The sequence below is a fragment of the Phocoena sinus genome, chromosome 10, assembly GCF_008692025.1.
Source record: "Phocoena sinus isolate mPhoSin1 chromosome 10, mPhoSin1.pri, whole genome shotgun sequence".
NCBI classification, from domain to species: domain Eukaryota; kingdom Metazoa; phylum Chordata; class Mammalia; order Artiodactyla; family Phocoenidae; genus Phocoena; species Phocoena sinus.
Window position 1 is genome coordinate 13,735,378 of NC_045772.1, and position 16,318 is coordinate 13,751,695.

Below are 16,318 nucleotides of genomic sequence, written 5' to 3' on the forward strand. Positions count from 1 at the left end.
CACATTTTAGCCAGCCCGCAAGGTGACTCTGATGTCCACTTAAGTTTGAGAGCTCCTGTTTTAGTTGGTGGAGAAGCCATGGAAGAATGTTTGCCTTGCAGTCAGCAAAAGGGCCACTGCAGTTTCAGGGATGGGAGCACAGCTGGCCTGGAGGGACCACTTGTGGACGAGGTAATCGCCCAGGTGTTACCCCGATATCAGGGTACCAACCTGCCCTTAGGAATATTAACTCAAAGAAGCAGGATGGCAAGGGATCTGTGGTGCCTGAGGAGCAGTGGGGAGGGCTCCGGGGATGGTGGAATGGCTCATGTTGACGTGAAGATGTGGGGAAAGACCGGTGGTAAGTAAGTACCGTGGGTTCTAGTCCTGCCCCGGCCAGGACCTTGCTGCCCAGTTGCTTGCTTTTCTCCAGACCTCATTTTCTGTTTGTGTAAAATGAGGATTTCAGAGGAACAGCCTAACTCTGATTCTTTTTAGCCCAAGCTTCTCATGCAAAAGACCAAGAGAGCAGAAGACAAGGATTCCCACTAGCTGAGTGTGTCTTTGGGTCCCCCTCCTTGCATCCAGGCCCCTTCCTCTCCATGTTGCCCTCATTTGGTCTACCCCACTTGCACAAGAGTTCTTCTGGCAGCGTGCCTCCTGAGGACATGAGTTGGGGACTGCCTGTGACTTGAATTCCAGAGGATGACCTGGAGTGAGCCGGGGGGCCTTGGTGGACTTCAGAGCTGAGTTGACATTCCTAAACTGTGGGGTGGACAGGGGGAATGCTGGATGAGCAGACTAACCTGCTGGGCCTCACTTTTTCGATCTGAGTAAAGGGCTGAGGATCCCAGACTCAGCAGGGCGTGTGGTGATGAAATGAGGTGAGGCCTTGAGTGACCAGTTCTCTCCCACCCCTCCTGCCACTCCTGATAGGATCATCCCAAAGACCCCTCATTCATGCCGCCTCTGCATCTTCAGAGGCCGCTGCTCAGGACACATGAGGTCGCCATCCTGCAACCTTCCGTAATCTGAGGTGGCTTACGTTGGAATTCAGGGCGCCCAGGAGGCCAGAGCGAGGTTTGAGTGGGTCAGATTGCTGTGTGCTGTTGGTTGGTCTGGGAGGGGCCGGTGATGGGCCTACGTGAGGACAAGTTGGGTGGCAGTATGGGATGATGTCATGGTCCATTTTACCTGGACACTGCAGATTTTTTCAGGTTTCTTGTCTTTGGTTTGTTACTCAGACACATTTGTATTACACTTATCAGTTGAGCATTTATATGTTCAAAACAGTTATTACTTGTCTGTGTCTCCAGTGTGGTGTCTTTTGTCTCAATTTTGACTTTGTCCGTTTGATCCTATGAAGTAGGTATAATTCTTTCCCCTGGTTTACAGATGAGGCCACAGGCTTAGTGTGAGGGAAGGGGGTATTCCCAAGGGTGCACAGGCAAAGAAACCAAGATTTGAGCTAGTTTGTCTGATTCCAGAGCAGACACTTCCATTTTTCCAGGCAAAGATCAACCTTTTCATTTCTTTGGAGTTATGTGATCATGTGATAGCATAGGGAGACAGACCATTTCTGTCCTGCCGGTCACTGTATACCCTTGCAGCTGTCTTAGCCAGCTTAGTAGAAAAGCAGGAGGCCGTCCTCAGTTGCCTGGACCAGTTTGCAAGATGGTCCAGTTCATCATTATTGACTGGTGGGGGCTGATTTTTAATGCTGTCAAAGAATAAACAGATACTGGGGTTTACCATTTCTAACTTAAGAAATTTATACCTGGGAGGGGAGGAAGCCCAAAACAAAACGACCAACTAGATAATTAAGGAGCTGTCAGATTAAATAGAGCGTCAACCTGGTTCGCCGTGTCCAGCTGCGTGTGTGCTGGCTGGTGTGTTTAAAAATAAACCAGCAATAACTACAGTAATGAGTGAACCCCAGACTGTAACTGATGTGCTTCCAAAAGCCAGAGGTGGTGCGATGCATTTATATACTAGTGGCATAGCCAAGGTGGGAGGTTCTTAGTGAAAGGCTGTCTGGGGATACATTTTAATGGGATTCCAGGAGGAAGTGGAGATAGCCCTCTCGTTTTTGTTTATCCAATTCGGGGGAGGCAGGGGGAGCTGGAAATTTTTTAAAAACCTACTCCATCCATTTCTTTAATGATCATCTGAACAGCTAAACCTTCTGGGACTATTATGTATAATTGTTCTCTAAGCTGTATCCATTTTCCCTGCTCTGCAGATATATCTATTTCCCCTCCTCCTCTTTAAATAAAACTGATTAATTATAAGAAATTGATATGAAATGAAGCTCCGAGCTTCTTAGCAGTTCTCAGCCTCCAAGTGATGTGACGTTGCTCTCAAGATGGAGAGGGGAGTTTTGGAGGACAAACAAAAACAAATTAGCCACGGGGATGGGCAGCTTAGATGGCTGTAAATGCGTAGTTGTCATTGTCACCCTCACCAAATAACACACCTCTGTGAGTACAGCTGCCACGTGAGGCAAATTCCTGAAGGCACTGGAGTCTGTGCCATAGGAACATAATTTAAACTTGACTGTGGTTGAGGCTGCTGAGGGATGTTGGGGGCCGAGGTTACTGGCTCTTCTTCCCCCTGTTAATGCCTCTACTCCCCTTTTTTGTTGTTGTTGTTGTTTGTTTTGTTTTTAAAGACTAGTATGTTACTAGCTTTTGTCGCTGGCCTCAGTAGGTTGCATGATACCCATATGTGTGTACACACACACACACACACACACACACACACACACACATATTCTCCCTCTCTCCATCCTTCTCTCCCTTCATTCTTCTCTCCCTCCATCCCTCTTTCCATCCCTCTGTCCCTCTCTCCATCCCTCCATCCCTCTCTCTGCCCCTCCATTCTTCCACTCCCCTCTCCATCCCTCCATCCCTCTCTCTGCCCCTCCATTCTTCCACTCCCCTCTCCATCCCTCTTTCCATCCCTCCATCCCTCTCTTTCTCAACTACTGTGACTCTACCCAGCCTTGGTTTCCTCCAATTATCCACCTGTTCATTGCTATGCCTTGGCCATCTTTGGAGCCAAGTTGAGATTTCCTGATATTTTTCCATCCATGATGGAGTAGAGGGTGTGGCTCACCTAGTTGCCCAGCGGACTGTCATTCTGCAGTGCCTCATAGCCAGTGGGTCCCTGGCCTCCGTGAACACTTCCCTTGAAGGCCTCAGGTCCCATGGACCATCTGATCCTGCCTCTGCCTCGAGACTGCTTGGATGCTCGGGGAAGGACCATTTCTCCAACTGAGGCTGACATCCTTACTGGTCCACGGCTGTTCATGTCCAGCGTTAGGCCTGGCATCCAGGTTCCTAGCTTCCCTATGAAGGTAGCATCCTCCATCTTGTTCTTCACCCCACAAGCTGTTGAATGGGGTACAGGAGAGTGATTAAAGCTCTGTAGAGGCGAACTACCTGGGGTTGAATCTTGGCATTAGCTTCTACTGGTTGGATGATTGGGACAAGTTACTCTGCTTCCCTGGACCTCAATTTCCTCGTCTGTAAAATGGCACACCACTAAATATGCAGCAAGCATGAGCTCTTGTCTTTATTTTGTGAAACCTGGAAGAAGCAACTTTTATTTAAACCCCACATTTCTGCTCGCTTTCCCCTACTCTGTGCTCTTTTCTCTCTGTCTGCTCTCAGGGGTGTTTCTGCTCATATCATTTGGCTGGAGGTGGCACGAATTTCTTTCTGAACAGCACCGTGTGAATTAGTCTACTGTGGGCGGCTTACCTCCCTTCTCTACAGTAAGATGATCAATGCCATTCCTGGTTTCCAGAGCCTTCTTCAGACTTTTATTCCATTTGGTGTTTTAGGACGCATTTAAATGCAAGTATGAAGAATTGGGATTGAGGCTGGGTAGTAGCAGAGTATTGTAATACAGAGGTTAGAACCCTTGAAAGAGATCAATCCAGTCTGCTCTTGGAGTCTCCGTTTCATACTCTCTCGCTGCAGCTACAATTTGTCCTTCCGTCCCTCTGTCCTTCCATCCCTCCGTCCCTCAGCTCCGGCAGTTGACAAACTTGGTAGCCCCAAGGCCACACTTTGCCCTTGCACCTCAGCACAGACTCATTTCTCTCTTCTTTCTTGTTTCCACGTGTTCACCTTGCAAAACTGCCACCCCTCTGGGGAATTAAGTTGGAGTCAGGTGTTTCTCATCCCGTTACCTCTCCTACAATGCCCGGCACGCTCATGCCTTCTCTGTGCCTAGCAGGGTGCCTCGTACACAGTACGGGCTTAGTAAATGATGAATGAATGACATTCTAAAACAAGGGTTTGGAACAGTTTGTTATCAGTGCTCTTTTCCAGTTCTGTGATTTGTTGCTTTGGAAATGTCTAAAAACTATAACTGGTCTTTTGAGAAGAAAACCACACAATATTTATATTCTACTCTCATACCCCACTGTTGGGGCAATGACCTGTTGAAATGTGTCCCTGGTTTTCAAGAACTTGGCTCTCTTCTCTGAACCTCTCTACTAGGTTTTCACCCCATACCACCCTTCCTTTATTGTAATTTACTATGTATGTTTTTATTTGGTGTTTGGATTGTGGTCTCCCTTTCCTGTGGCCTATGCCTAAGCCTGTCTTTTCCACCAAACAACAGCAATGCCTCACACATAACACACACTCAATAGATAAATAAGTGTCCCCTCCCAATTCCAAAAAAAAAAAAAAAAAAAAGCTTTGCTCTCTCTTTCTGTAGTGTATGAGACCTCCTCAGTGCCCTCGAATCTTCATGCCCGCCGCTGGGGCCACCTTCCTTGATCCATTCTACTCCAGTCAGAGCAGTGCAGTCGGAATGCTGTTAATTCCTCAGAAACCACTTGCATCGTTTTGTTCCTCTGCTCAGGAGAATTGAATGGGTTTCTGGTGCCCATTGTGTCTGGTCTTAAACGCCTCAGTTGAAAGGACCATTCATGGTCCCCCAGGAACCCCCTGCGCTCTGTAGTTGTCAGCGCCACCTTCCTTCTCCAGGCAGCCCCACCTCCGTTTTGTCCCTTTTCCCATGACACGTAGTATGGCTTCTGCGTCTTTAATTTAAACCATTGTTCTTCCTAACTTGCTGAGTACCCTGGTCAAACCATGTCCATGGTTATCCGTTAGACCCAGATCTAGCCATTTCCTAGGGTCAAGGCCAGGATTTCCAGTTTTGGTTTCCCACGTAATTCTTTGATTCACTGACTCCTTAAAAACTAAACGCGTTTTGATATAATTTGCATTATATTATTCTGCATTCTCGAATATGTTTTACCTCCTTGAATTACTTGTAAATGCCTTGCTTTCATGAGCTATCGTCTTCCGCTTCTTTGGAAACCGCCCATGGTAACTCTTTGCTTATAGAGTTACTCAGACAGACATTTGTTGAACGACGATTGCATTTTCCAAATAGGAGCACAGACCCCAGGGATAGTGGAGTTAGATAATGACTGTGAAATTTTCCTCCTTTTTTCCACCTCGTAAGAGTCCGGCAAGAGAAGAAGGAACATCATGTTAGCGTTGTGATTAATTCTAAGGGGAAAGTTTAATTGGTCCCAGGGCTCTCTGTCAATGCTGTACCTGGGCAAGGGACGTTATCCTCAAGGGCATTTCCGTTTCCGTTGGTGATGCTGCGCTGACCTGCTGGCTGGGTCAAGGGAGATACACTGTATGAAGGAAAGGTACTGATTTGGGTCTGATACAGTCTTCAGCCGTCAAGCAGCAATCCCAGTGTCGCCTCCTGCAGCAGAATCATGGAATTTAAAACTGGGAGGGGTCTTTTGAGGTCGCCTTGACTACTCCAGCCATGCATACATACATTCATGTATCCAACAGATATTTATCAGCTGACTACTCCATGCAAGGTTTTCCACTAGGCACCGTTAAGAGGCTGTTAGGAAGCGTGAAAGCCACTTTGGAGAACAGGCATCAATCAAGTTGGGGGGTCCTGAGGGTTGTCCTGATTCTACCACTGAATGGCCTGCAATGAAGGTTTTTGAAAATCGGTGCATTGCAGTGGAGAATGTGTAGCGCTACCCAATCATGGTGTCTGGACAACCCTGAATAGAGGAGAATGAGTTATGATGATAGACAGTTACTGGCTCAACAAAGAGCAGTTTTAATCTGAGTAGTCTTGGCGTGTTCGATGCAATTAACTACTGGGGGTAAGATTATCTAGACCCTGGGTGCAAGTCCCAGTGTCACGCTTTTTAGATCTGTGACTCTCTGGTAAGCTGTTTGAGCAACCTGAGCACTGGTCAGAGGCAGCTCTTTCGGAGCAAAAGGATCATGTTTTTAGGCTCTAGGAAATATGGGGTTGAATCCTAGGTCTGCCACAACTGAGTGGTATGTCTTTTGAGAAGTCATTTACTTCCTATGCCTCGTGTCCCTCAGTGGTATAAAGATGGTAATGATTTTGATGGGTTGACTTGTCCCCCTCAACATTCTTATGTTGAAATCCTAACCCTCAGTATCTCAGAATGTGACTATGTTTGGAGATGGGACCTTGAAAGAGGTAATTAAGGTAAAATACGGTCACGTCCAGTATGACTGTTGTCCAGTATGGACAGTATGACTGTCCTGATCCAGTATGACCGTTGTCTTTATAAGAAGGGGAGATTGGGACACAGAGGAAGAAAGGAATATGTGAAGATACAGGGAGAAGATGGCTGTCTGCAAGCCAAGGAGAGAGGCCTCAGGAGAAACCAACCCTGCCAACACCTTGTTCTGGGACTTTCAGCCTCCAGAACTGTGAGAAAGTAAATTTCCCTCGCTTAAGACACTCTGTGGTCCTTGGTTATGGCAGCCCTAGAAACCTACTCCAATGTGACAGTCACCTGAAGAGGTACAGTGACTCAGGAGACATGTTGTCATATGATGTCTAGGTTAAGGTGTGTGGCACAGGGCAGGCATCCTGGCAAAGCCAAGTAAAACAGGTCCAGGCTGGCATCTCCATCCAGGTCTCTGTGGACACATTCACTACCACTGCCACCTTCTGTGGCACCCTTTCTGGTGGGTAGACTCAGGGTCTGGTGTACCGTCATGTTAACTAGATTCCTTTATAAATGCCAGCTCCTCTGAGCACCAGCAGCTTCTCTTCAGTCTGTGCAGCCTGGTCACATGGCAGTGCTAGGCTCCACTGAAAGCACTTTTTCTCCTCCAGGCCATGCGGTGGTTGAGTCCTGAGCTATCCATCCTGGGAAATGGTCAAAGAGCTTTTTCCTAAGGGTCCTACAAGGTGGTATTTGGGGTTGCATCGCTCTCAGCCCTTCAGGCTTCGTCAGCCTGCTCGAGTGTCTCTACCTCTGAAAAACCTTGGCTTGGCCCAGCTGGCACATGTGCCCAAATGTCCATTTGACGGGTCTCTGCTTGGAGATTCTGCAGACATTTTCAGAGCCGAGAACACATTGGTTCCCTCATTTTTTATCTCTCTGGCTTTCTCAGATGTGCTCGCTGTTGTTGATTTTCATGGGGGTACTTGCCCAAGGCCTGCACAGTACTACTAAAATCACAAGACTGACATCAGCCACTTGGGTGTGTGGGTAGCCAGTGGGAGTCAGCTCCATCTGGAAACTAAAAAGAGAAACACAATCCTCTTCTTCTTTTCCTTCCCCCGGACTTTTCTGTATCTTTGCAGGTAGACAGGGCCAAGTAGGGAATTTACAAATTGACACTTTTTTTTTCCCCCAAGCAGCTTGATGTTTTTAAAAAAAGTTCCTTTGATTCCAAAGAACTGGGAGCAGGGAGTAAGTTTGGCCGGGAAGCCAGAGCAATCGGAGAGAGGTGGTGGTGGAGGGTTGCTGATGCATATGTGCCTGGAGTCCTGTGTGCTTGGAAAACCTCGGTTGTACACTGCAAATGTAGCTGTAAACCCCAGCAAGAGGAACCTGATAACCATTTCCAGCTGTTAACACCTGGAGACTTCCAAAGTTATTATGAAAAGAGCATCTCTGGCAAGCCAAACTTTATGAATTTTGTTATTTTAGGTCAAGTGCTGTTCCTACTCATCTGGGCATTCCGTGTATTTTACTGATGGACACGCAGTAAAACCATCAGGCTGCTGGTGCCAGAGGGCATGGGAGGTGTCCCCTTAGCAATTGGCAGGAGGACGACAAAGATAAAGGCACATCCCACTCATATCAGGGTAGTAAGGGAGGCGAGTGGCTTTTCCCCTTCTTCCCATTTCTTTATTAGTCATAACATTATTCCGCTGGAATTGGTCTCTGTGTGCCAACTCTGGATCTCCTGGAGATGACTGAATTCTTACTTGATGATGGAGGTAATGATTTCTTTTTCGGTCTGCTTTCAACCTGCAGTGTTACCAGGATGTGAGCTGGTGTAGGATCATGAAGACTCTGTGGTGGTAGCTGCCTTAGGGCAGACAAAGGCCAATGCATGGGTTTATACCTGTGCATTTTGAGAACAAGAACTTCTAATGGTAGGTTAGTTGTGCAAATGATCTTGGACCCAGGCATCTTGTCTTGATTTGCTGAATCCTTTCTTTAAAGCTATTGAGTCATTCTTTGCTAAGAATCTCCCCCACTCCCTCCACAGGGGAGTCCAAAATTACATCACGTTGTTTATTAATTGTATTAGTGTTCTTGAGCCCAAGACTTACTTGCTCCAGGTCACGCAGTGGGTTGCTGGCAGAGCTGGGACTTGAACCTGTGACTTCCTTCCCAGCCTGATGCTGTTCCCTTTGTACAGAGCTACTTTTGCCACTTTCTAGGAGTCCTCATCTTTCTACTCCTGCCTCTGCGCTGCAGAGGGTGCCCCGAGAGGGAGCCTTCCTGGGCTCTGATGAGAGGGTCTGTCTTAGCCATTGGAGGCCTGTGTCGGGATGTGGGCCGGTCCTTGTGATTCTCCTTTGCTATAATGGGAAGCAGCCCTCAGAAGAGAAAGACTTGCATTTGTATGCAGCCAGTCGGATGGCGTTGAAATAAACGCAGCACAGATCAAACTACACACAGCCAGCATGTCGTGGGGAAGAGGAACCGAAATGGAATGCTGATTTTTCTCACCACCTTCTTTAGAAACTTTCTTCCTCGCCACCCACCGGATGATGCCGGCTGTTGGGGCAGTCTAGCATTGAGATGAAACGCTTAGGTTTGGGAGACTGCCCTGTGTTCAGATCCATTTATCGATGGATGTATTTCCCATTTATAGTCTGTGGGACCCTTAAGGGAAGTCACTTTTCTGAGCTTCAACCCTTTCGTCTATAAACTGGGCCTCTTAACGTCTCGCTTATAGATTTTAAGAGAGTTAAAATAATAGATGAACATAAAGTGCTTTGCACAATGCCTCGAACACATTAGCATTCAGGAACGGGTCGGTGCTATTCTCATCAGCGGCAGCAGCATTGTTTCGACTGCCTCGTTGACTTGGATGGATGTAGGAGTGTACGTAATAAAGTACCCAGTCTAGAACCTGGCCTCTGGTTATCGTTAATAAATGAAAGCTGTTGTAGTCGTGTGGGAAAGCTCAAAGATCTGAGTAATTCAGCAGATACCACAGAACTGGAGGAACCTGGGACTTAGATTCTTCTCCCAGCCCCGTCTCAAAAGAACTGTACTGCCCTGGGCCAGTTGTTTTGTTTTATGGCCTCACATTCTGCATCAGTTGCATGGGGGTAACTGAGCTCTGTGGGATACTGAAAAGAGAACAGAAGTGAGGTGCCTAGCTCGGTGCTGGAATAAAGCCAGGGCTCCATCAACGGCCGTCGAATCTGAATTGCTGGTCCCATCAGCATCGCTCTTTCTGGAGAATAACTGTTGGTTCATCCCAAGAACTATAAATCGTGCTTAGCCTTTAACTCAGTGATTCTATTTTTAGGAATGTACTGTTCTCACATACAGATTCTAAAGGAAAAGGTGGAGCTGGGTAGAGTGGAGCCTGTCAGAGGGCTTCACAGCAGCGCTGTTTACAGCAGCTCAAATTGAAGACTCCACACGTATCCAGCGTTGTCAGGCATCTTGGGTGTTTTAATACCACAGAGCCCTCTGGGGCTGTGGGAAATGTCAGCTGCCTGGAAAGCGGACGTGGCTTTCAGTTTGTGGGGTGTCCCATTTGGGAGGGAGTTGAGCGGTGGTGGGAAGGCAGTGACCCTCTATTTTAACTGAGGTCCAGGGAGGGCTGGCGGTGTTTGAAATCATTCCATTGAGCACCATTCCCTGTGGGTCCCCTGCTTTGGCCACAGCCAAGGCACTGCCTTGGAACCTCTGCAGGGCCTGTCCCGTGGCCTCAGGGGTCAGGAGGCAGTGCCAGAGCAAATCCAGCTTGTTCAGATACGGGGCTGCTTAGATGCCACCTAGGTGATTCCTTTGGCAACAAGTGACATTCGGCAGAGGGCACGGCTGACAGAGGCCTTGAAGAGGCGGGTGTTGCAGGGAGGATGTGATGCACAGAGAGGGTAGGAGGGCAGGGAGCCTGGGAGTGGCTGCAGTTGTATGTGTAAAGCCCGTTCTGTGTGCAGACCCTGGGCAGAGGCTTGTGGGTGCAGGACAGAGGGATGGTCTCCTCTGCCTGGGTTCTCTGATGGGCCTTGTGCTGGGGGAATGGGGCTTGGTCACACGAGACTCGGGGATCCCCCAGTGGCACCGAGAGTGTGCCCAGAGGGTAACGATCGTACATCCTCAGAGAACCAGCGAGGCACAGTGTTCACAAAGCTTTTGGCCCCGAGTGAGCACTCAGCGTGTCAGTTGCCTTCCCACTTCCTAGAGGGTGGGGGTCGGCGCGTGGTTATTTCAGCACGTGGCCTTTTTAGACATATTACAGTAATCATCTGGTCAGAATTTCGGGGAAAGCTCCCAATTTCCGGTGCCGTCCGGCTGTCCACTGATGTGTACTCATCCCTGATTGCAGCTCTTCAAATATAGGTATGCGTCTTTGGAAACATTTGAATGGCATTGGGGGCGGGGGGGCTGCAAATCGTTACATCTACCAGCTGGTTATTCCTTCTTTTCATAAAGTCATTACAGCCTATGATAAAAGAAATGAGAGTCAATAAAATGGGGAATTAGGCACGTGGTAATTGCTAAGATTTAAGACCTAAAAGTTCGGCAATTCAGTGCTTTAGCGATCTTATTCTGTCATCCCTCCGCTTGATGTCCTTTAGCCAGCAGCTCCATATTGAGGATAATTCAGCCTGGTACACAGATCCTTTTGTGATTTGGCCCGTGGCTTTGCCTCCTCAGCTGGTTTCCTCTTTCTGACATTTTTCTTTAACATTCCTGAAGGTGTACCTCAAACAGTGTATGTGTATAAATTTCCTGTGGCTGCTGTAACAGATTACCACAAATTTAGCCCCTTAAATTAATACAGATTTATTCTTGTATACTTCTAGAGGTCAGAAGCCCAGCATCAGTCTCCCTGGGCTAATGTCAAGGTGTTGGCAGGGCTGCATTCCTCGGCTTGTGGCCCCTCCCTCCATCTATGAAGCGCATGTCTCCAATCTCTGCTTCTGTTTTCACAATGACTTTATCTCCGGTGCCAGCTCTTCCTGCATCTCTCTTGTAAGGATTTTGTGATTGTGTCAGGTCCGGTCAGATAATCCCGGATGATCTCCCCATGTCACGATCTTCAATCGTACCTACAAAGTCTTTTTTGCCTTATAATGTAACATTTGCAAATTCCAAGAATGAGCACTTGGGCATCTTTGGGAACTATTATTCAGCCTACCCTCATGTGTCTTTGTATCTTGTGTTCTTGCTGCCTCCGATGCCTTTTCCTGCCTTGTTTGCCAGGCTAACTCCTGTTCAGAACCCAGCCTCAGGGTCTTCTCTGTAAGAATTCCTTGGACCTCCTTCCTTTCCAGTCCCATTGATCTGGTAATGTGCCTCTCCTCCTTGCCTACCTAACATCTTGCACCTGTACCCTTAGTAGCATTATCACACACCATATAGTTGTCAGTTTGTCTGTCTGTCCCAGTCGTCCTTGCAGACAGGGACTGCGTTGTAACCACCTTCTTATTCCTACCACATAGACCCATGGCTGCACTTCATAGGCACTGGTTGATGGGTGTTCAGGGGACCAGGGCAGGAGCACACCTCCTACCTTGAAGACATTGCCAAGGAGAAGCCCTTTGTCCTGATTTCCATGCAGCCTTGTGGCCCTGGAATTGCATTTCCTCCTGGGACCTGAGTCCTTTGGGCTTCAGCATGTCCAGGTCCCATGTTTTCCTGTCCCTTCTGCTGTCTAATTCCCTTTGTTGGACTGCAGGAGATCAGCCTAACGAAGTGAGAGCAAAGAGACAATTTCCAATTCACACGTATATTGCTTTGCTCTTCTGTTTCTTGGTGAGGCTCTGAGGACAGGGGTGGCTGCAGAAAATGTTCTTTCATCTAAATGATGTCCCTGTGGGGAGCTGGATTTGGACTTTTTGCTGGGCTGTGGAGAAGAGTGGGTATGGTAGACTCATGAGCCCAGGAACAATGAAGACACAGAAGTCAATGCAGAAACTGCAAGTTTGATTCAGTCAACATTTATTGAGAACACACCGTGTGTCTGCTCCCATGCTAGGGCTTGGCGTCCAGAATCAATGTCTAGCATTTATTAAGTAGTTATTACGTGCCAAACATTGGTCCTAGTTCTTTCATTCTATCACATCCTTGACTTGATAGAACTGCCCTGGGAAATATAGGCCCCATGATTATCTGAGTTTTACAGATGAAGAAACTGAGGCAGAGACAAGTTGCCTTAAATGTTTTCAGTCGTGCTCCAGTAAGTGGCATGGGCTCCAGAGCCCACTGCTGTACCACCTTGCCGATGGAGAAGACTCAGTCTCTCTCCCCAAAATACTCATGGTCTGGAGGTGGCATCTGAACTGATAGCACACTGAAGGGCGAGTGGATCCACGGGTGGTCAGAGGCTTCAGAGGGCATCCCAGGCAGAAGCAGTTAAATAAAACAAAAGCAGGGAAGTGTGAAGGTGATTATTTTGTCCAGGGAAGGGTGAGTAGCAATACAGGATGGTATCGGTGGCTTTTAGAGTTGTAGGAAAGATTGACAAAGAACGAGAGACCTGGAGGGACAGGAGGGTGTAGCCAGAGAACGCATTTCCCAATCTGTGGTCTGGAGGTGAGCAGCTGTAGGTGAAGATGGCGACAGTAATGTCTCTCAAAGTGTGATGGGCATACACATTTCCTGGGATTTTGTTAAAACGCAGACTCTGATTCATAAGCCTGGGGTGAGCTGGTGAGTCTTCCTTTGTGACGAGCTCCCAGGTGATGCTGATGTAGTCGGTACCTGGGTCATACTTTGAGCAGCGAGGTGTAGGGGGGATGAAGGTGCTACAGGGAGTGTGGGCGAAGGTGCTTGGAAATGATGCCCTTATTTTGCCGTCAGTCTAGAGGGTTGGGCGGGTCTGTGATAATGTTCTCAAGAAGAATGGCAGCAGGTGGAGAGGAAGATGGGGAGGGGGGGCAGAGCTATTCCGCAAGAGGAGGAAGAACCTGGAGTTTTGCAGGTTCATAGGAGGCCGTTGGAAAGAGAGTGGTGCACCAGTGACAGTTAGGCTCGATGGCTTGACGGCAGGTTCCCTGTAACAGTGGTTTCACCAGAGGGAAGCTAATTTTTCTGTCACATCCGAGAAGTCAGGGTGTTGGCAGTGTAGCGTGGTGCGGTAGTTTAACAGTATCGCTAGATCCCAGGATATTATCTTGCAATTCTCCCATCCTCAGCTGTGCGCCAAAGCACCTCAGTGTCCATCGTGGGTCTTGGGTGTCAACATCCTTGTAGGCCAGCAGCCAAGAAGAAGCAGGGAGAAGGCCAGGACGGGCACACATCTCAGAGGGCAAACTGCCTCTGGGTGGCCTTCCTGAAGTCCCACAGCCATGCTCAGCTGCCCTAGAGGCTGTCGGGTATACAGTCTTTTCTCTGGCTGCTTCACTCCCCTGAATGGAAGCCAGGTTCTCTTCCTAAGCAGACAAGGGAGAGTGGCTCTGGGCTGGCAACTTGGCCGGCCTTGCCACAAGTGGAATCCATGGTGAGCATGTAAAGGTGGGGTGGGGGGGAGTGGATGTCAAATTAATCAGATTTCAGAGCACACCTGAGTGATGGCCCCCTATGCTCATGGGGCTCTGAATGTTCTCTCGCCCTCTGCTTGTCCTCGTTCCTTAGTGCATCTCTCTCCTCTACCATAGAAAACCTATCCAAAACCTTCTTTCCCTACATTGCCACCTCCTCTGAGAAGTCCACCCGGACTCTTGAATCAGAATCTGTCCTCCATCCCCTGAATGGAGTGTGGTCTTGGCACCTCCATCAGCCTTCATTTCATTCCATTTTATATTGTATTTAGTCATTTGCCCACGTACCTCTTCAGATTTCGAGGCAGCATCTGTCCCCCAACACGATGCCTGGCATAGGATGAATTCCCAGGACATTTTTTTTTTTTTTTTTTGGTGATACACGGGCCTCTCACTGTTGTGGCCTCTCCCGTTGCGGAGCACAGGCTCCAGACGCGCAGGCTCAGCCGCCATGGCTCACGGGCCCAGCCGCTCTGCGGCGTGTGGGATCTTCCCGGACAGGGGCACGAACCCGTGTCCCCTGCATCGGCAGGCGGACTCTCAACCACTGCGCCACCAGGGAAGCCCTCCCAGGACATTTTAGTTAAACTTCAGTGAGTAGTTACACTTGAGTGATCAAGCTGCTGGCGTATGGTGCTGGATGATTTTCCTGAAATAGGGCTTCTCAGACTCTAGACTCCATCAGAATCAGCTGGAGGGCTGGTTCTAACAACTCCCCCTTCCCCCAGTTTCTGATTTAGGAGACTTGGGGGGCCCTAAGGCTGTGCATTTCTAAGAAGTTTCCAGATGATACTGATACTGATGGCCCCAGGACAGCCCTTCAAGAGATCATTGTCCTTGAGAAACACCCAGATTTGTTTCTTTCCCCCCCGGAAAACGTGCGATGTAAATTAGGCCTGAAAATAGACATGGGAATTCAATACAGGAATATTAAGTCAATGGATGAACTAGTAGAGAAATATCTGAGGTCAAGAGTGCATTAGAGTTTTGTTTCAATTTTTTTCTCAAACAAATCTCCTATATCACCTAATCTTAGATGCTGCCAATTGTAAGACACACCATTATTTTATATAAAGCCAAGAAACTTAAAAAGGCTTTTAATTAAGCTGTGACACAATGCTTTCTCATCCTTTTGAATCTTTTATACTTATTGTTTTTAATTTTTTTAACATCTTTATTGGAGTATAATTGCTTTACAATGGAGTGTCAGTTTCTGCTTTATAACAAAGTGAATCAGCTATACATATATACCCGTACTTATTGAAAGAACCCTTTTAGACCTAGTTAGGTGGGTTTTATCATATTTTACTGCTATGCCTACATATGAAGGAAAATATGGGCAAGCATGTTGGTTCAGGTATTTTTTAAAAATTAATTAATTTATTTTTGGCTGCATTGCTGCCCACAGGCTTTCTCTAGTTGCGGCGAGCAGGGGCTACTCTTCATTGCGGTGCGTGGGCTTCTCATTGCAGTGGCTTCTCTTGTTGCGGAGCACAGGCTCTAGGCACGTGGGCTTCAGAAGTTGTGGCATGTGGGCTCAGTAGTTGTGGCTCGTGGGCTCTAGAGCGCAGGCTCAGTAGTTGTGGCACAGGGGCTTAGTTGCTGCGTGGCATGTGGGATCTTCCCCGATCAGGGCTCGAACCCGTGTCCCCTGCATTGGCAGGTGGATTCTTAACCACTGCACCAGCAGGTAAGTCCCAGTTCAGGTATTCTTAAAGCTTCTTCGCATTGAGCCTCACTCTTTGGAATCCCTTCTCTACAGTGTCATTGCCGTCTGTGTTTTCTCTATTGTACTGTCCTCCATGTCATTGTGAGAATCAGATCGCTTGTAAGAATCCTGAGAAAGCATTTGTACCCACTTTGCAGCGCTGTGGAGCTAGCTTACTCCTGGCTCCTCTTTTGGGAATGTTGTGGACACACTGGACCCTCCACCTGCCCCTTGCCACAACCATGTGGGGCATAGGGGTTAAAAAGTGACCCCCCCCCCCCGCCCCCACCACTGTCTCCAGGATTTTCATGGAAGCCACTGACACCTGTTGTGAATGTGCTAGCGGTGCAGCTGTGTTACCACTGCTGTATGCTCTCTAGTTATTGCTGGAGGCTACTTGATTTCAGAGATGTTAGAATGTGAAGAACAGTTTGTCCTAGAATTAGTACATTTTTAAAATATCCACCACGTGCTGGGCACATGTTTCACTGTCATGGCTTTTTGTATAATCCATCTCAGTTAATATTTACGACCGTTGTCAGAGGTCAGCGTTGTGACCTCAGGTTTAGAGATGAGGGCCTTGGGTCCCCATTAAACGTGCCG

The 16,318-nt window shown here is 48.0% G+C and overlaps 1 protein-coding gene and 1 non-coding gene across 3 annotated transcripts in view; both read left to right on the top strand.

Moving 5' to 3' along the window:
- Positions 1-16,318, top strand: part of LARGE1 (LARGE xylosyl- and glucuronyltransferase 1) — a 587,572-nt gene that overhangs the window by 202,029 nt on the left and 369,225 nt on the right. The window lies entirely within an intron of this gene.
- LOC116761419 lies at positions 10,188-10,325 on the top strand. The gene has a single exon (XR_004351987.1). It is a non-coding gene; the product is annotated as a small nucleolar RNA SNORA76 (small nucleolar RNA).